This window comes from Tupaia chinensis, unplaced genomic scaffold, assembly GCF_000334495.1.
Source record: "Tupaia chinensis unplaced genomic scaffold, TupChi_1.0 Scaffold143584_1, whole genome shotgun sequence".
NCBI lineage: Eukaryota > Metazoa > Chordata > Mammalia > Scandentia > Tupaiidae > Tupaia > Tupaia belangeri.
Genome location: NW_006203430.1, coordinates 3,859,225 through 3,874,683, shown reverse-complemented (window position 1 = coordinate 3,874,683; position 15,459 = coordinate 3,859,225). Strand labels below are relative to the sequence as shown.

Below are 15,459 nucleotides of genomic sequence, written 5' to 3'. Positions count from 1 at the left end.
AATTTTAAAAAAAAAAAAGGTAGTCCAATTGTTTGAAACATAAACAACCAATATCTACTAATCCTAGTCAAGCCTAAGGCAAAATATATTAAGAGGAAATTAGCAAAGTAGAAAAAGCATTAGAAGACTTGGGGTCTACAACTTGAAATTTCAAGTAAACTCTTGGTTTCAGTTTTCTCATTTTAAAATAAGGTCCTTTCTAGCTCTAAAATTCTAGCATTCTTTATCGCTCTACCTCTTTTTTACTTGATACAGATGCATCATGAAAAGTTGGTCCAATAAACACTGATCTAGAACTAATTCATTTCAAAAATTCCACAAAAATGAGTTAAATCATTTAACTACGGGTATTTCCTTTAGCTATCATTTCCCAACTCTTGCAATTATTCTGCCATCCTGCCATGTAATAGAACTAAGACGAACAAGACACAATCCTACCCTAAAGGAAACTTACAGGTTTTAAGAGGCAAAGGACAAATTAGTTACCACATGAAATACTACATGCTATGTGATTTATAATTATTTAAAATATTATCATGGGAGTATGATAATATCACACAGATTACTCAAGTGTGTGCAGGGTGGGAAATTTCAAAAAAAAAAAGCTGACACTATAGAGTCTTGAGGAAGACTATGTGGCAAGTATATATGGTGGGGCGGGGGGGGTGTCAGGGGGGGAGAACAAGCCTGTGCACAAATGTCATACATGCCCACACAAGAAAGCAGGTCACACTGAATGGAGAGCAAAAATTAAAGTACAATGGGGTAGAAAATAAGGCTAAAGAAATAGAAAAGGAACACCTCATAAAGTACCCTGTCATTGCGTAGTTTGAACTTTATGGTAACAAAAACCAATTTAACACCTATAAAAAGATAGAGACATAATCTGAGTAGTATGCTTAGAAAGGTACCCTTGGTGAATTCCAGAAGTCTGACTTAAGAGAAATTAACAGATACACAAGGAAACCATTACAGTATAAACAAACAGATTGAGAGGTGGGGTGGGAGACTAAATAAGAGCAAGAACACTAGAATGTCACTTAAGCTTCTGACTCCAGCAGTAATTAAGTAAAAATGCTTTGGAATTCATTTAAAGAAACAATTAGCATTGGGAACCAGCAGTTATCGTAATGGCTATGTCGCTGGACTCTCACTTAGTCGGCCGCAGTTCGCGTCCCAGACCCGGTGGCTTAAAACTCATGCTGGGTGCCCCCCACCCCCCCGCAGGATGATTCCTCACTTTCTGTCTCTATCTGTCTGGCGAGTGCAAGCGCCCTATAGCGAAAATCTCTCCAAAAAAAAAAAAAAGAAACAATTAGCATTTATCCATTTTATTTACCTTCTTATAATAATAACTAAACAATACTTAAAATTTAAAAAAAATAAAATTCTCATTACTTCATTAGATATTTACAAGAGATCAGTTCTTAAGAGGTTTTTTTTTTTTAACTGACACTATAAGACATCAACTATAAAGGACCACATCCCTTAGAGTTTGTAAGTAAACTACAAGTTGTTGCATTTATAATTATCTATTTGCCCTATTTACAAAGGGACTTCAACAATTCATGGAAAATGAAATTAAAGAGTGGGATTTCGTACAGAAGATGTGAAATTCATAGTTTTTTTCTTAATATGCATTTTCCATGAACTTTTGAGGACGACCCCCTCCCCCAAGGGTATGTGCGTTTTCTCTAATAGAACTGTTTAGGTAGATAATGTAAAAGATTAATCTGCAGATAGGGTTAGCGAAGATTACTCCTGGGCCTAAAGGATTCTAAACTGTTACAACTTCCATAAACCAGTAGAGGGCTGCAACAGCTCAGAGAAAAGTGGTTAAGCAGTTTTACTTGGAATTGGCACCGAAAGCTGAAAAAATTACCAACCCTCAAAATAGAACATTCATTTCACTGTTAGTAGTGAGAAAAGCTTACAGATTCTAAGGAGTCAGGAGTAATGCCCCATATCTTGAAAACTAGAAACACCCATAATTAAGAATTCTGCCATCACCTCCCTTTCTCTTTGTAAATAGATAAATTGTTTGAAAGCCAAGAAAAATCTCACTAACAGGGAGAAGACAGTAAAAAAAAAAAAAATCAATCAAAATGAGTTAGCAATTCACCACTTCCTTTCACTGCTCCAAAATGCTGGCTATTAGACTAGTCTTCCTAAAATGCCTACTTTGTTAGGTTTACTCTCACATCTACTTTATCAATTCTGTTCCTCATCCAGTGCAGTGTTGAAGTCTAAATTTCCTTTCATCAGATTTCAAGAGACTTTTACCTCATGCATATAGTGTTGTTGTTGTTGTTGTTGTTTTAATGGTTTTTGCTACAGGACTCGCTGGAGAGAGACAGAAAGATACAGTGAGAGGGAAAGTGAGAAATCATCCCTCCGGGGGATGAACAAACTGCAAACTCAACTCTTCCCAGGATCTAGGGCATGCACACACACAAGCCCAGTATGATTCTCAAACTGCCAGGTCTGGGACTTGAACCGCAGTTCGTCATGTGGGAATCCAGCGCCTTAACCACCATACCACCTCCTGGCCTCCATGTATACAATCTTATTTTGAACTCTTCTATTGAAACCACTCTTACTGACAAAACAGTATACAATGGTTAAGATGGAAAAGTTCAGGTTTCATTGTATATGTCATACTTGAGGTGAACTTCGAAAAAAAAAAGATTTACTATACAGATCAGAGGGCAGAAAAGCCACTGTTAAGAACATCTGCACAGAGGAGATAGGAATTGAGGGACAGTAGAGAGGGAGCTTCAAATAAATTTGTGTTGTTTAGTACTTAAACTCATTGTGCTATTTTCTGTACCTTTTAAATGATCTGAAATACTTAAAAAAATTTTTTTACGAGTGTTATTTTGATTTTGCCCCTTCTCTTTGTCAAAGACAAGCTATTAAAGCCAGTATTTCTAATCTATAATTATGAATAAATCCATGCCATTCTAAGTACTACTCACAGCTTAATACCAAATGGTGGCATATTCTCACTTTTACTACTTCCTTTAAAAATGATATACACAGGGCCAGCAGATGGTGTGGAGGTTAAGGCACTGGATCCCACATGGCCAACTGTGTGGTTTATCCCAAACAGGGCAGCTTGAAAATCACACTAGGAGGGGCTGGCAGGTGGCATGGTGGTTAAGGGCACTGGACTCTCACAGTTCAAGTCCTGAACCTGGCGGATTTCTCTCTCTGTGTCCCTATCTGGTAAAATTAAAATAAACAATTAAATAAAGTTGAATAAAAAAAAAAAAAGAAAGAAAAGAAAAAGAAAATCACACTAGGCATGTGTGTGTGCCTGCCCAAAACCCCAAGAGGAGAAGTAGAGGGGACTGTGGTGTGGTCATCTACTCACGGGGTGATTTCTTACTTTTCCTCTCTCTCTGATAAGTGTACACACCCTGTAATAAAAAGCCGAAACTAAGCAAAAAGAACCACACACTTTGGACATTAAAAAAAAAGGGTTCCTAATTCCTTAGATGATTTATATAACTTTAAATGTAGTACATAAGAGACTGGGATAAAAGGTCATAAATATATTAGAACAGTTTACGATAATCATTGCTTTTGCAGTACAGGCCTGTGACCCTAAAAGCATTTTTACCTCTGCCAAAACTATGTAGTTATGAGGAACTAAGATCAATACCCCCCAAAAAAAGCAAAGTTAAAGGAAGAAATTTTTTTAAGAATTATTTTGATGCTTAGTCTTTTTAAAAATTTTACTTATTATTATTATTTAATTTGCTAAAAGGCATGTGCACTCACTATAGACAAAGAGAAGGAAAGTAAGAATGCAAGCGGCCAGGTCCAGGATTCAAACTGAAATCAGCCATGTGCGAGTCCAGTGCCTTAACCACCACACTACCTGCTGGACCTGGACTAAGTTATTTCTAACTCCCATATCACACCATTCTCACTCTGACCCAACCACGTGTAAACAAAAGTTGTTATTTCTAAGATTTATATCCAAGATTCAATTGTTTAGGCCTTATTTCAGTTCTGAACTGCCCTTTTTCTACCTCCTGCTTACAGTCTAACATAAATCCACCTCCCATGCTACGTACACAAATTCAGGACAACAGTATATTCTAGGGCATTCAAAGTAAAACACACTCTAAACTGGATCAACATAGTCGTATATGTTATGGGTAGCTCTTCTTGCAAGTACAATTTAGACTTAGAAACTGTTTCCCTGCTGATAAGAATGGTAAGAAGAAATTTGATAAGGAAGGACCAAAGCAGAGTAAATGTACTATTTTCTAATAGCTGTAAGAATGTAACCTGAAAAGATTGGTATTTTGAAAACCCCAGCTCCAACAGGAAGGAATAAGCACATATTTGGCTTTACTTTTAAAATAAAACACTTCCTGATACATAAATGGTTATACAAATGTTTTTGAACTGAGGGGAAAAAAATAAAGCTCACTATTGGTACAAATATTAAACAGGTGGGACCAGTAGATGGTGTAATGATTATGTTGCTGGACTTGCACATAGTGTACACAGTTCAAGTCCTGGACCTACCCCCTAAGAGGTGATTTCTCACTTTTTGTCTCTGTCTCTACGGTGAGCACATGCACACTATAACAAAAATTTCTTTAAAAAAAAAATTAAACAGCTTTATCTATTAAAAAAAAATACACTATCAAGAAAATAATGCCTTAAAAAGGAAATTTAGGATTACTTAAAAATACAAGTCTTTTATATTAAAAACTGAACTTATATTTTCAAGTCAGTGATTCTTTGTCTTTTTTTTGAGAGAGCTATTTCAGAGTCTAAAGGGACTGGCAGATGGCGTAATCACTATGTCACCGGACTTGCATGTAGTTGACCGCAGTTCAAGTCCCAGACCCAGTGGCTTAAACTCACGCCAGGCACATGTGCATGCGGCCCAGGATCCCGAGAGGAGAATGGAGGAGAGGGGAATGCGGGTAGCCATCCCTCCTGGGGGGTGGTTACTCCCTTTCCGTCTCTCTCTGTCTTCCTGGCCAGTGCACATGCGCTGTAACAAGAACCTCTCAAAAAAAAAAAAAAACCAACCAACCAACCAAAAAAAAAAAACCTCTAGGTCCTTTCCCCTGAACACATATTCACCAAAAATTTGCAATACAACTTCAAAATATTCACAAAACTTCCTAATTGCAAATTCTTATTTTGAGTAATTATTTCTTCCTGCTAGATGCTGGTCTCCTAGCAAGCAGAGAGTGCCTTCTTCAGATATGTGCTTAGCGCTGGTACCTAAAAACCTTAAAACCCAAGAACCTTTCCAATGTTAACTCCTATGTGAATTCCAAACAGCTCTAGTAGAATAATTTTCCTAGAAAATTTGCATCACATCATTTCCTTGGAAATTCATTTATAGCAAGCCCCTCATGCTAGTAATAGGATCTGCCACCTATCTAACTTGTCATCTGTTAACCACCTTTTCTCTTTCAGTCCTAGTTCATCTTCTATACTAGTCAGCTCATTTTCCTGTCATTACATCGAGACAATTCTCATTTATTTGATAAATATATGCTGAACATGTACCATGTGACAGAACGGAAAACAAGACAGAGATGGTCCCTGTCTTCATGGGGCTTTCTAATTTCCTTTCTATATCAACTAGAAGGTAATTTAGATAATTAAAGAATAACAGTACCTTTCTATTTCATATCTCTCAGTTTTGTTCCATGAGTGTGAACCCTATAAAACACAGACCCTGACACTGCCTTTGCTCATATTTCCCCGACTGCCTGCCTAAACAATGGTAAATGCAGTACTTACTACAGAAACATTCCTTTAAAAACCACTAACTATATAGTGTTTAAATCTGTACCATATTAGGGGCTAGCAGATGGCATAATGGTATGTTGCTGGATTCCCACGTAATCGACCACAATTCGAGTCTTGGACCCGGCGGCTTAAAACTCACACTGGGTACGTGAATGTGTGTGCCTAAGATTTCAAGAGACTGGAGGAGAAGGGATTGTGGCGTGGCCATCCCCCTGGAGGGCGATTTCTTACTTTCTCTTTGGTGAGCTCCCATGCCCTACAGCAAAAATCTCTCTTAAAAAAAAAACAAACAAATAAACTTTCTCTTAAAAAAACCAAAACTTTACTGTGTTATAGAACTCTTGTTCATTAGTAAAACTGGAAAATTCAGAAATAAAAAGATAAAAATCCCAGTTACTTTCAAATTCGATGACCCATCACACATTTTCGTACTATATCCTTCTTTCACTTGTAGAAATTCATAATCACAATTCAAATTACATATTTTTCACCAAAGGTTCTAAATTTACCTATCATTTTATCTTTTTCTCTTAACATCTTTGAAGGTATAGTTTTGAAAGAAGTAATACAATCACCATTACTTCCTAGGCATGTGTGACTTCAAATGATTTAACTTGAACTTATGTGCAAAATAGAAATAAGATCATCTTCACAAGGTCACTGTAAGAAACAAATAAAAATTTATGTAGCGAACCTATTATCGACCAAAGCATTTGTAATTATGCTTCTACCAGACAATTAGCACTTCATAATGAATATGACTCAAGTGTGAGACTGTATGTTTTCCTCTATGCTCAAAGAATTGTTTTTTGCTACCTCCTCCCTAACATTTGAGTATACAAAAAGCAGGGGAAATTCTTGAATAGGGGTATGAACAGAATAAAAGATATAAAGGGCCATTACTTCAATAAAGAGTATCTGGAGAGAGCAATTTCTTTCAGGATTTTAGAAGGATCAATAGTACTATAAAATGAAAGTTATGGTTTAAAACATAAATGATAGAGTGAGAAAAAATATTTTTAATATATATGTAAGAAACAATTTCAAATATATTAATATTATGCATATATTAGAAAATTAACCTTTTTATATAGTTTTTAACATATTAATTTTATAGTTTATATAATTTTGTGGTATAAATACAATATAAACACTAAAATCCTAATTTTAATATATTAACTTGTGATTTTTGTAATAATTTCACAATAATTTTGAAATTATATTAATATAAAATTTTCTAATTTATATATAATTTGTAATATAAAAAACCCTAACATAAATTTGTACTATTAAATATCCTGGGGTCTGGCAGGTGGAGTGGTGTTTAAGGGTGCTGGACTCCCACATGGTCGGCTGCAGTTCAAGTCCTGGACCTGGTGGAGTGTTAAATAAAATAATTATTTAAAAAGTTAAATAAAATGTATAAAAAAGGTTTAGGACACTGCCAAGTACATAATAAATTGTCAACAACAAATATAAGCTGGATTGGGGGAAAAAAAGGGAAAAGATTTTTAAAAATATTTTGGAAAGGGGCCAGCAGATGGCATGGTGTTTAAGGTGCTGGACTCCCATATAGCCAACCATGGTTTGCGCCCCAGACTCGGCATGTTGAAAATCATGCAAGGCATGTGTGGGCACACATAGTCAAAAATCTCAGGAAGAGAATGGAGGAGGAAAATATCTGAAAATGTTAAGTATTATTTAACTTCTTGACTGCTAGTTTTAGAAATTTTCAGTAAGAAGAAACAGATGGAAGTTATTTCCTCATATATTAGCTAATAAAACAAATTCTTGTAGCTAGAGTAAAATTCCATCATACAACAATTAAAGACAAGTCTTAAAATGTAAAATGAAAATGGCAATAAAGTTTAAATTTAATAACATGTAAGATAGATAAATGCATATAAGCATTTAATGGTATGTTGCTGGATTCCCACGTAATCGACCACAATTCGAGTCTTGGACCCGGCGGCTTAAAACTCACACTGGGTACGTGAATGTGTGTGCCTAAGATTTCAAGAGACTGGAGGAGAAGGGATTGTGGCGTGGCCATCCCCCTGGAGGGCGATTTCTTACTTTCTCTTTGGTGAGCTCCCATGCCCTACAGCAAAAATCTCTCTTAAAAAAAAAACAAACAAATAAACTTTCTCTTAAAAAAACCAAAACTTTACTGTGTTATAGAACTCTTGTTCATTAGTAAAACTGGAAAATTCAGAAATAAAAAGATAAAAATCCCAGTTACTTTCAAATTCGATGACCCATCACACATTTTCGTACTATATCCTTCTTTCACTTGTAGAAATTCATAATCACAATTCAAATTACATATTTTTCACCAAAGGTTCTAAATTTACCTATCATTTTATCTTTTTCTCTTAACATCTTTGAAGGTATAGTTTTGAAAGAAGTAATACAATCACCATTACTTCCTAGGCATGTGTGACTTCAAATGATTTAACTTGAACTTATGTGCAAAATAGAAATAAGATCATCTTCACAAGGTCACTGTAAGAAACAAATAAAAATTTATGTAGCGAACCTATTATCGACCAAAGCATTTGTAATTATGCTTCTACCAGACAATTAGCACTTCATAATGAATATGACTCAAGTGTGAGACTGTATGTTTTCCTCTATGCTCAAAGAATTGTTTTTTGCTACCTCCTCCCTAACATTTGAGTATACAAAAAGCAGGGGAAATTCTTGAATAGGGGTATGAACAGAATAAAAGATATAAAGGGCCATTACTTCAATAAAGAGTATCTGGAGAGAGCAATTTCTTTCAGGATTTTAGAAGGATCAATAGTACTATAAAATGAAAGTTATGGTTTAAAACATAAATGATAGAGTGAGAAAAAATATTTTTAATATATATGTAAGAAACAATTTCAAATATATCAAGATTATGCATATATTAGAAAATTAACCTTTTTATATAGTTTTTAACATATTAATTTTATAGTTTATTTTGTTTTGTGGTATAAATACAATATAAACACTAAAATCCTAATTTTAATATATTAACTTGTGATTAATAATTTCACAATAATTTTGAAATTATATTAATATAAAATTTTCTAATTTATATATAATTTGTAATATAAAAAACCCTAACATAAATTTGTACTATTAAATATCCTGGGGTCTGGCAGGTGGAGTGGTGTTTAAGGGTGCTGGACTCCCACATGGTCGGCTGCAGTTCAAGTCCTGGACCTGGTGGCTTGCTAGCTTGCTTTCTCACTTTATCTCTCTCTCTTTCTCCTTCTCTGTCCCTCTCTAGTTAAATTTTTAAAAAACAAATAAAGTTAAATAAAATAACTTAGAAAAAAAAAAAAAAAAAAAACTACTGAAAGGGGCCAGCAGATGGCATGGTGTTTAAGGTGCTGGACTCCCATATAGCCAACCATGGTTTGAGCCCCAGACTCGGCATCTTGAAAATCATGCAAGGCATGTGTGGGCACACATAGTCAAAAATCTCAGGAAGAGAATGGAGGAGGAAAATATCTGAAAATGTTAAGTATTATTTAACTTCTTGACAGCTAGTTTTAGAAATTTTCAGTAAGAAGAAACAGATGGAAGTGTCTATTCACAAAATAAAAAATGCAAATGATTATTTCCTCATATATTAGCTAATGAAACAAATTCTTGTAGCTAGAGTAAAATACCATCATACAACAATTAAAGACAAGTCTTAAAATGTAAAATGAAAATGGCAATAAAGTTTAAATTTAATAACATGTAAGATAGATAAATGCATATAAGCATTTACGTTAAGTATAAATCTATTTTCACTGGGTGTCAACAAAGCAAGAAAGCACTAACGCCTGGAGGAGGAGCCAGGAAGGGGGAAAAAGGCACAAAGGAAAGGAAGAATGAGTAAGCCAAACTGCTGTCAACGATTCCAGTTTACTTTCAATACCATGAAGACAAATAGAAACTTGGTAAAGAAGTGTTTTTGCACAGTTCAACTGGACTTAAAGAGAATACTCTTCCTTCAGATGGTTTTACAAATCCTGAAGACAGAAATAATTGAAGGTTGAATAGCCACGATTAGATGACAATCTTGAACTATAAATGTATGAATAAACTATGTTAATTTTAATCAAGAAAAAATTTCTGAAGATAACAGACTTACAATTGTGTAACATAAATTTCAAGTTCATTCTTGAGTAATATGATCTAGAGTTGGAGATATTTCAGTGGCAACTCCTTGAAGTGTTTTCTTAACTAGATATGTGAGATACCTACCTACTTTAATATTAAAATAACACGCATGAAAGTACGATAGTAGCTAGTGTACAGAAGCTCACTAACCATTCTTTTCCTCTATCACCAACACCCAAAGAGTGAGAATTAAACTCTTATAGAAAGAACTAATTTTTAACTCAAAAAGGTTCAAGTCTTTAGTACAGAACACTGGAATGCAAGTCACTACTTTATTTCTAGCTACAATATTCTTGTGGAAATTACAGTAGGAAACAATATGTGAACTTTTAATTTTCTTATCTTGCTCTCTTTAGCTTCATTAATTACACCACTGATCAGTAAAGTTGTATAAAGAATGTTTTTAGATGTTTACTACTAACTCTACTTGTTGGTTTGAGAAGAGGTATAACAGAATAGAATAAAAGCTATGTACAATATGGATTTGATGTGTGAGAGAATAAAAGTACATGTCTTTCTTTCCTCTTCCTTTAGTTTTGTCAATGCTTCTCTTTCATGAGTGAATGTCAAAGAAATCTAGCATTACTTCAGATAATTTTATCCTGGACTTCAAACCATGTCTCAATATCTTCGGGTTAGATGACAATCCTTGTTTTCATTATGTCCCAAGAATTAAGAAATTCAAAGAGATCATAGGTAAAAAGCACTTTATGACCTATAAAAGCACCATAATTTTTAAGGTACTATTTTCTTTTATTGAGTCAATATATCTATTTTTAGGTAGAAGAGAGACACACATACTTTTTGTTCTCTATCAGAAGTTAGAATGCTGACAAAACTTCTATGTGGGAGGAAGAACAATTTGAGAAGCTACAGAGCTCTCTCGTAACTTTTCAAGCAATAAGGTAAATGAAAAAATGTATTTATCACTAATAGCTGTGCTATTTCCCCCATTATGATCTAAATACAAACGGATAACCAGAAATGTAAAGTACTACATTATTTTGAAACAATTTCCGTACAATAAACAGATATCAAGGGATGGACCAAAGACACAATTTTAAAATGTTTAGATGTTTGTAAAAGTCAAAGAAAAAGAAGTGACTTCCCCCTCTGTAACTTGTGGTGTCACAATTTACCTCCTCTGCTAATCTAAATTTGGAAGTATGTCCATGTTTAAACTTTATTCTCTAAAGATTTAAGTCTGAATTTAAATTTCACAGAATTTCAGAGGATCTCACTAATCAGAAAACCTAGTCTTGAATGCTATTTTCTAACCTGGACAAATTCAAAATTTTCAACTGCTGGATCTATTCCTTCATAAAAATTAAAATGAGTTCAGTTAATTATCTTTTTTCAGTCACTGTGATTAAAATTAGGTCTCTTTGTAACAGTAACATCAATATCCAGGTAGAGTTTTAAGGATAGCTTCTTAAAACATTAACTACTATAATCCATTCACAGCTGGTGAGAATCATTTACTTCTCAATACAAAAACAGCAGGGACCAGCAGTTAGCGTAATGGCTATGTCACTGGACTCCCATGTAGTCGACCGTCATTGGAGTCCGTGCATGTGTGCCCAAGATCCAGAGAGGAGAATGGAGGAGAAGGGATTGCAGCGTGGCCCTCCCCCCGGGGGGTGATTTCTCACTTTCTGTCTCTCTGTCTCTGTCTGGTGAGTACACTCACCCTATAGCAAAAACCTCTTCAAAAAAAAAAAAACAAACAAAAACCAAAAACAGCACAACAACAAATACAAAGGAATTTCAAAAAGTCTGTGGAAAAACAGAATTTAAATACAAGTATAGGAGCCAGCAGGTGGTGTAGTGGTCAAGGCACTGGATTCTCACATGGCTGAACATGGTTCAAGTCCTGGACCTGGTAGCTTACTTTCTCATTTTCCCTCTTTCTCTCTCTGGTCAAATTAAAGAATAATAAATGTATGAAATTAATTCTTAAAAAAAAAACAAGTATATTTTGGTGGGAAAAAATTCTGAAATTCATGTTTGTTTGTTTGTTTATAATACACATTATCCATCAACTTTTTGAAGACCCTCCTAGTATATCAACATCTCTAAAAAGGCTTGCTAATCTATTTTCTATGCTTCTTATATTTTCTTATCTTTTTGCCTTCTGACTACATAGTAAAAGGTAGAATAGGGAACCCAAACAGTTCATGAAGTGTGAAATTTAAGAAACACTACCTTGGGCCCTACAGGTGGTGTGGTGGTAAAAGGCGCTGGATTCCTGTATAGCTGCTGGATTCCCATATGGCCAACAGTGGTTTGCATCTCAGACCTGGTGACTTGCTTTCTCACTTTCACACACTCTCTGTCTGTCTCTCCCTGGTCAAATTAAAAAAATAATAACAACAAATGGAATTAAATAAATATTTTTTTAAATAAAAAAGAAAGACTACCTTGAAATTCTTCAAAAAACCAGCTAAACACTCTTAATAAGCAGCAGAGCACAGAAAAATTATTACAAAACAGGACAGTGGAATCTGTTACTAATTTAGCTGTATAAATATCTACATATCACATAATATCTGTTTTATAGTGTTCTTATGAAAATTATCTGAAATATTTTGCTTAGAACTTTGAACAGACTTGATCAGCAAATGTTACCTATTATCATTACTTTTATTTTCAAGATTATAAATATCGTGAATTTTTTTAGTACAACAGTATGACATTTTATTTCTAGTATTATGAAAGAATAGTTTCGAATTTAACAGAAAAAGCAAACAAAAACCATTTCAACATTTCTGAGTATTTTAGATTTACCATCCTAAATGTGAACTAGTCAAAGCTAAGTTTACAAAAGAAATTACTTGTTATTGCCTATGTGGACACTAGCAAGAAAATTAACACTGCTACAATTAAATAATTTCACTATTACTTTCTAAAATCCGCTCTGTTAAATAGATTATGTTCATGCATAAGTGTATATAAGAAAGTTTTTTCATGTGAATGATACATGAAGAAACTTCACATTCTCCTCCGGGAAAGTCAGGCTTTAACAACTGCAATATTTAAAATGTTCATAAGCAGCTTTACTAAGATTAGAACTAAGTGGAGATCAGGAAATGTATCTATAGAGAATTATCTGTGAAGCAGTAGGTATTGAAAACAGTAAACCCAGGGTTAAACAAAAACCTAGGGAACTAAACACCTTATATTTTAAGAATCATATCTTCTTCAAAAGTACTGCCACTTTTTAACCTATATATAATTATACAACCTGCTTTGTATATAGAATTTCATTTGTTCCATTTAACAACTCTGAAAATTATGTAGGAACAATGTATTTGTAGATTAAGGAGGCAAGGTTCTGAAAGCTAATGTGATTTGTCGAAAACCACTGTTAGGAAGTGACAAATCAAGAATTTAAACCCTTGGCCTTCTCACATGTCATCCTCTTTCCACTACTCTATAAAGCTTCTTCTAAAGAAAGGTTAATTAGCATCTTCACAGAAAAGAAACCTCTAGGCCCAACTGCAGACTGATATAACTAGCTGCAGAGTACCTTAAGTCATCTCACCTTATCAGAGTTTTATTTTTTTAATCTGAAAAATGAGGAAAACAGATTAGCGAACCTGAAGTCCTTTCAGTTCTAAGGATAAATCCTCAAGACGGTATGTACCATTTATAGGACACAGGCATTTTATAAGTACATGTTGATAGTAACAAATTCCACGTAAGAAAATAGCGTCAACAGCTCTTAAGCATCTTATTGCAATTATTAAACAAATTCTTCATTCCTGTCTGATAGATATTACTTTAATATCTTAAATTTTATACAGAAAATAATCTAAACTTCTACAGACTAGGATGGAAATGACTATTCTCACAAATCATTCTCTTTTTACACTGAAATAATGTTCTCAAAACATAAGAATGGTTTAATGAAAGTTTACTGGTCAGCTAATATCAGTAAAGAAATAGAGTAACATTTTATAATTATTCTCCACACTTTTTAGAATAAAAATTCCTTTCTAAATACCCTCAACTGATTACAATTTCTCCAATATACCTCAGAAAAAATAATTCACATTTCCAACTTCTATGGGGAAAAAAAAAAGTTTTCCTTTTAAATTCATTCCAATGGTTGGATACCAATCTCCAGATACAATTTAAACGTTTTTCCTGGACAATTAAGGAATCAATACCAGAGACTGCACAATGTATTTTCAGCTAAATTCTTTCCTTATTTGAGTATTTTGTTCTCTTTACTCCTCAGATACTCTTCATGGACACAACTACCATGAAAAATTGTAAGGGATTAAAGATCATTAAAGGCATCCCACTTTTCACTCTAATTTTCCTTCCCTGAATACACTTAACACTCTAGTTTTCCTTCCTTTAACATCTTGCCTGTCTCTAAAATAGAACACATAGCCTGAAATAGTTAAGCCTGACACTATTTAGTAAGCAGTCAAGTTTTAGAAACTGAGTTAGTGTTTGTGTGAACTATAAAAGACCCTTAATTAGTAAAAGGCTTCCCTCGTCTATAATCTCTGGAGAAGATATTTCAAATTTTGAAGTATTTTTGCTTCTTACACAAATTAAAGACTTTCTTCAACAAGATGAATACAACTTCATCTTACACAGTCGACACTATCTCAGTTTGCTTTTAAGCCACTTGGCACTAGCAGAGCATATGTTCTGCCAGTTCTGAGCTAATCTCCAGGAAAGCCTTTGTATAATAATTGAAGAAACTGAAACAGATCGGTGACCAAGATGTTTAACGGCCTACTTGAGCATATGTTTTTAATAGTCAATTTATTTGAAAATAACTATTAGTTGTCCTTCCCTTATAATTTACATAAACCATTAAAATTAAAAAAAAATACATGACTAGGAACGCGGATTCATTTTAACTTCAGGATTAGGGATAATTCCAAAGCCTTGCAGACCACTGGGTGGGTCTGCAACACATTTCACCCGAGTTCGTAGTTTAACAGCAGTGTCCAGTGGAAATTAAAATTCCCATGACTACTCCGCTTTAAATGTTTCCTACCGTTTCAACTAGTGCAATAAACTTCCCATCCAAAACAGTTTCTTACTGTGATTATTAAAACAGCTGTCAGCTGGGCTTCAGTAACCTTTTTGTACAACCGTTTATTTAACGCTTCGGGATCCCCGGAGGATACGTCATCTCACATTACTCTTCAAAATCAGATCTAAGAACCTGACGTGCTCCAAGAGTCTTTGAACATCATTCGAAGGGGCATTTGAACGATGACGAGAACGGATTGCCCAATGCGGCAAGGATAGATTACGCGGGCACATACGACAGAATTACAGGGCGGCCGCTCTCCCTTCTGCTGAGACTTCTAAGGCAGCGATCACTCTCCCCTTCTCGTTTCAGGCACCTCTCCCAGGACCCTAGGTAGCTCTGACGCTCCCGGCCCGCAGCGAAGCGGCAGTCTCGCGCGCCCGCCAAAGCACCGCGGCTGGCGGCTGGCGCGCGCGGCGGCCGGGCGCGCCCCCGCC

The 15,459-nt window shown here is 34.8% G+C and overlaps 1 protein-coding gene across 5 annotated transcripts in view; it reads right to left on the bottom strand.

The window, feature by feature from the left end:
- Nucleotides 1-15,459, bottom strand: part of ANKRD12 (ankyrin repeat domain 12) — a 152,124-nt gene that overhangs the window by 135,992 nt on the left and 673 nt on the right. Inside the window, exon 1 of one of the 5 annotated variants that reach the window (XM_027766497.1) lies at nt 15,030-15,048. The exons of the other annotated variants lie outside the window; for them this stretch is intronic. The gene's annotated coding sequence lies outside the window, so the exon portion shown is untranslated. Of the gene's footprint in view, nt 1-15,029; nt 15,049-15,459 lie in introns of those variants that run through there. 5 annotated transcript variants of the gene reach the window in all.